This window comes from Mizuhopecten yessoensis, unplaced genomic scaffold (genome assembly GCF_002113885.1).
Source record: "Mizuhopecten yessoensis strain PY_sf001 unplaced genomic scaffold, ASM211388v2 scaffold7915, whole genome shotgun sequence".
Taxonomy (NCBI): domain Eukaryota; kingdom Metazoa; phylum Mollusca; class Bivalvia; order Pectinida; family Pectinidae; genus Mizuhopecten; species Mizuhopecten yessoensis.
In genome coordinates, this window is record NW_018407286.1 from 411,266 (window position 1) to 417,490 (window position 6,225).

Genomic DNA, 6,225 nt, shown 5'->3' on the forward strand with positions numbered 1-6,225 from the left:
GACTACTTGATAGTCATGGAAGGTTCTACACCCACAGTATTAGGCACCCCATCTAGTGCTATAGATGATGCTGAGGATGAGAAGGACCCAGAAATTTCATCAAGTGCTGGAGACATATCGGTACTTGATGAAGCTGGAGATGAGGACAGAGCTGATGACGATCAGAGCTCTATAGCAACGACACAACCAGAGTGGATGGTAAGAGCTACTTATTTCCAGAGTTTAAGTAGTGGAGGAACATTGAACAACATGCCGGAGCGAGTTTTGGACTCTTTGCTGTCCATCGTTGGTGGTGGAATCTAGATTTCTTTTAGTTTATTGTTTATAACCAACTATAATGTGTCCATTGCACTTTTTTCACTGTAATGACACGGAGGTCATTTCTTCTGTGAGAGGGGAGTATGTAACAGGGATATATATATTTATTGTGTGTAAGACTTTGAATGGATATTAATATCATGAAAGGTCTTGGTGTAAGGAACCTTAAATGGTTGTTTGGTAGTATAGTTGTGTGATGAAATAATGTGGTGCGAGGATCCTTAATGTTTGTGTGTTACCTGTATGTAAGAATGTGTGGAATGTGAGTTATTTTAGTCACATGACGTCAACGGACATTTTTATTGGCCATAGCTAACAACTGCATGATTTTTAACTTAACTAATATCACTCAGCCCCAAACCGTTGAAGGGTATAGATCGACTTTTGATATCAAAAGAGATTTGAAATATTACGAATACAGAGAACTGGGTGAGTTTTTAACCATATATGTTCTATTATTATCATTTACATGTATATTCTGTAAGGTATTATCAGAACATTGGTAAAATGAAATGTTTAAATTATTTCACTACAAATGTATTTATTCATAATATTCTGCTTAAATGTAAAGAAATGGATAAAGAGTAAGTTTTTATTTTTTCCAGATGTATATAATTTCTATATTCCAAATTATAAAGGGTAGTAATTAGTATTGCTTTATAAGGTATTTATTTATTTCACAGTATAACATGTTTAACACTGGGTATACGTAACAACTGCCGGTCGTACGCCGATTATTAGGCAAAGGGATTTCTGTAAACCCTCGCAGGATCTGTGGGGTAAGTTTGAAGTGCATTATTTTATATGTAGAGATATTTTGTAAATAGTAGTATCAGATAATTTCATATCTATTGTATATTGATATGTAAAAGTAAATTCGGTATTATTGATATGTACATTGTAAAAATAATATTATATTTTTACATGGAGCGAATCAAAAACGTATCTATTCTAATGTACTATTATGCATTATTGTGATAATTGAAGTATATGTACGAGTTATGTCCCTTGATGTAAATAGACTATGTGAGAGAATTGGGTGAATGTGTAATGTGTTGTATTTGTACTTGCAGGGTTTTTTAAACAACAGAATAAAAGACATAAAATAACCCAACAGTGTTTTGTGGATTTTACACACGAATATAGCACTGCAACATACAAGAAATATTTGTAATTAAACATAAAGAGCTGTGTTTTTAAGCATTTGGTGACTAATTTTATCATATTCAACACCTTAACCTAAATTTAGAGACTTAAGGAAGTCAACAATAACAGCTTGTGTAAAAAATATATTATCTATGCGACTTTGGGTTCTCATATCAACTTGTGGTAAAGGTACACCTGAGTCGTCTAAAGTAGAGATAGAGACAAAATAGTCATTTAAAATATTAGCTTGCCGTTCATCATCTACTGCAGTAGAATTAGTAATAGGGTCTTTTAGAGGAGGTATAATGCAAGATACATCTGCACACTTTTAGTTAATCTCCGAACCAGTTTCCAAAAAAAATTTGTATTAGTTTTTGCATAATTATCTAAAAGTCCGTTAATATCAGCATAGCATTGCTCTCTTGTCCTACGTTTGAGAATATTGACATGATTTCTATGTTTTTGAATTCAGCTAAATTCTCTACAGAAAAAACTCTTTTTAATTTTTTATGCAATCTATTTATAATCCTAATTTCACGACGAATTTCAGTAGTAAACCACGGTCTATCATTCGGTCTAACATTAATAACCCTAGTTGGAATACATAGATGGGCAGATTTCAAATACTTATCTGTAAAAATCGAACACATATCGTCGCATGTATAAGCATTTCTAAACACGTATTGCCAATCGGTGTTTTTTTAAAAGGTTATTAAATTTAGGATAGTCAGCATTTTTATAACACCAAATCATGCGTTTACACTTGTTAGTAAGAAAAATGTTTTGTTTAATTTCAACGAGAGTAGCGTCATGGTCCGAAATGTCCCTGTCAATTTGAATAACATCGGAAAAAAACAACAACGCATGTATCGCTCACGAGCACGGGGTCAAGGAGGAAAGCACGTGTTTGGCCTACCCGAGTTGGTTGGTTTATGTCACCAACTATAATGACATGTGGGTTTTCATCAAGTGCATTTTCATAGAGTTTTCAAATTGTTCCCAAAATGGATTTACACAGTCATTTGGTCTATATACTGCACATAGAAGATACGAGGAGTTATGAAAAATAATTTCGATCTAGATGGAAATTCTATATCAAAACGCCGCTTGGCAGAAATTAAAGGCGAAATATAAACAAGAGGCCCATTGGGCCTTCATCGCTCACCTGGTATAAATCTCACACTTGTAACCTTAAAAGTGATCTAAAATAAAGCTACAGGCAAAATAAAATATCAGTATTTATGATAAAAATTCATTCAAAAGAACCTGTTAATTTTTTTTTAAAACATTTCATCCCTGTGATTGAATGTCGAACATGGTCATTATGTTGAACACATTTTATAGCCTTTCAATTCAGGATGCAACTTGCAAAGTATCAACATCCTGGGACCCATGGTTATTCAGAAGAGGTTGTTTAAAGGTTTTAAACAAATTTGACCCCTGTGACCTTAAATATAAGACAAAGTCATTCACTTTAACAAACATAGCAGTCCTTGATCCCAGCATGCTACTGACTAAATAACAACATCCTGAGCCTTTTTTTTTTAACATATCTGCTCCTCGTGACCTTGAAAATGATTCAAGATCATTTATTTAAACAAACTTAGTAGCCCTTGATCCTAGAATGCTACTGACTAAATATCATCACCCTGGGCATTTTTGGTTATTCAGAAGAAGTTGTTTAAAGTTTTAAACATATTTGACCACTGTGACCTTGAATATGGGTGAAGGTCATTCATTTGAACAAACTTGATAGCCCTTCACCCCAGCATGCTAATGGCCAAATACCATCACCCAAGCATTTGGTTATTGAGAAGTTGTTTAAAGTTTTTAATATATTTGACCCCTGTGACCTTGAATATGGTTGAAGGTCATTCATTTGAACAAACTTTGTAGCCCTTTATCTCAGCATGCTACTGGCAAAATATCAGCACCCCGGGCATTTTGGTTATTGAGAAGAAGTTGTTTAAAGTTTTTAAACATATTTGACCCATGTGACCTTGAATATGGGTGAATGTCATTCATTTGAACAATATTAGTAGCCTTTCACCCAAACATGCTTCTGGCAAAATATCATCACACTGGGCAGTTTGGTTATCGAGAAGAAGATGTTTAAAGTTTTTAACATATTTGACCCCTGTGACCTTGACAATAGGCCCAATGGGCCTGCATCGTTCACCTGGTATAAATCTCACACTTATAAATCTCGCAAAATATCAGTATTTATGATTAAAATTCATTTTTTTAAACATTTCACCCCTGTGATTGAAAGTCGAACATGGTCATTATGTTGAACACATTTTATAGCCTTTCATCTCAGGATGCAACTTGCAAAGTATCAACATCCTGGGACCCATGGTAATTCAGAAGAGGTCGTTTAAAGATTTTAAACATATTTGACCCCTGTGACCTTGAATATAAGTCATTCACTTTAACAAACATAGTAGTCCCATCATGCTACTGACTAAATATCAACATCCTGAGCCTTTTGGTTATTCGGAACAAGTTGTTTAAATATGTGTTGGACCATTGGTTCGTGTCTCCTTAATTACAATGTGTTATCGCCCTTGGTATGTCTTTCCGCTAAGCGTTAACATGCGATTCGTTCTATTGCAACGCACCGAAAATGCACACGAACGCAGCTGTTTCTACGTCAATCTTCGAGTAAGTAAGATGATATTGGTTGATAACTTTGTATTATGAGCCTAAGTATATGATGATTGCAATGCATAAATCAACCCAAAGGGGTTTAAACTGTTTCTGTGCGAGAAGAAACTGCTAGTCATTTCGACCATATATTGTTTAGCTGTACCGAGTTGACTTAGGTCTGTCGAATCATTTAATCGCGATAATTGATCAATCTAATGCAACTAGTCAGTCCATCACTGTTTTTATTTAGTGTCCCAGTAAAGTTGTCTAGTTTCACTCTATCTAGTCAGTCACAATTATCTGGTGTTTTTTTTATGTCGCATACTGATAGTAACGTTGTATTGTTTACAGTCATCAGATGACATGTCACGAGTATAATGCAAACTACGGAAGATGTCACGGTCTTATGTCCATTGTCTGTCAAATCTAGAGGTCACCACGATGTAAGTGTCCATGCCAATTCACTGACAGCCATTTAATTTGTATGTTGTGTACTTTTCATGATTAATTGTAATATATTGATCTGTTCGCATTTAATATAGCTTTACAATTTTATTGTCATATGATTTAGTGTAGGATAATATTACGTCGCCTTATATTTCATAGAAATTGCAGTACGCACTGCCAAAGTGGAATTTTATGTTGGGTCATATTCGTTACCGTAGTTTTCCGGCAATAAGCCTACCTTGAATTTGCAGTTTTCACACATTACCGTATTTTACCGGCTATAAGCCCAGCTATGCTAACTATTATGTTAGGAGTAATTTGTGGTTTGAACGAAGTTGGGATAAATCATTTTGACCATTTTGAAAATGGATTCTATCATTTTCATATGCTGTAGTTTTTACGGGATCAATAAAGGCAAAGCAACGTTTTGAGATTCTTGTTATCTGTCTGTCAGACCCGTGGCAGAACAAAATATTTTTAAATTATTTGCTCCTTGTGACCTTGAATATGATTCAAGGTCATACATTTAAATAAACTTGGTACCCCTTGATCCGACATCAACAATGTTAGAGGTTTTACACGGCGAAAAACTTTTGACAGGCGCCGCGTAACCTTTAACTGCCCATAGCTGATTTTCCCGATGCTGACTATCACATTTTCAAAGTTCGGATTAAGAAAGAGTTTATCGTGTTTACACACATTTAAATGGTCAAAAGGGTCCAATTAATATTCCTTTCCATAAATTCATGATTATATGAGAAAAATGTCATGTCAAAGACATAAATAATGAGTTTTTCATCAATCGAAGCGAAGCAGACAGCATTTGCCATGATTTTTATGGTTAATACAAAACTGGATTACATGTAATGTTTCACAAGCGGAATACAAACAAACTCTGTATCATTTCGTTCCGTTTGAAATCCCCCCTGATATTGTATTAATCCAGAAGCCATGTTTTAAATGTAGGTCAGAGATGTGCTACAACGACATGGACATGTATTTTGAGTGTTCTATTCCGTAATTTACTATACATTTGTGTGTGTGACATATATATGAGATCTATATTATATAAACCGTGAGTAGACATCGTTGTCATGAACTGTTAACCACTTATGTGAGTTTTTCAAGTCGATTTTGTTCCGCCCGGATTTCGGGCGGAAACTGCATCAAAGAATTAGTCCTTCGGAAATGAGAGGTCGCAGTCGGCAAAATCATATCCGATTGAAAAAAGGCCGACCAGCGGCCTCTCATGTTATGGGAGTACCCTTGATCCTAGTATGCTTCTGACTATAGATCAACACCCTGGGCATTTTGGTTGAGAAGTTGTTGTTTCAAGTTTGAAACATATTTGACCCCTGTGACCTTGAATATGGGTGAAGGTCATTCATTTGAACAAACTTTGTAGCCCTTCATCTCAGCATGCTACTGGCCAAATATCTACACCCTGTGCATTTTGGTTATTCATCAGAAGTTGTTAAATGTTTTTCACATATTTGACACCTGTGTCCTTGAATATGGGTGAAGGTCATTCATTTGAACAAACTTGATAGCCCTTTACCCCAGCATGCTACTGCCAAATATCATCACCCTAGGCATTTTGGTTATTGAGAAGAAGTTTTTTTTAAAGTTTTTAACATATTTGACCCCTGTGACCTTGAATATGGG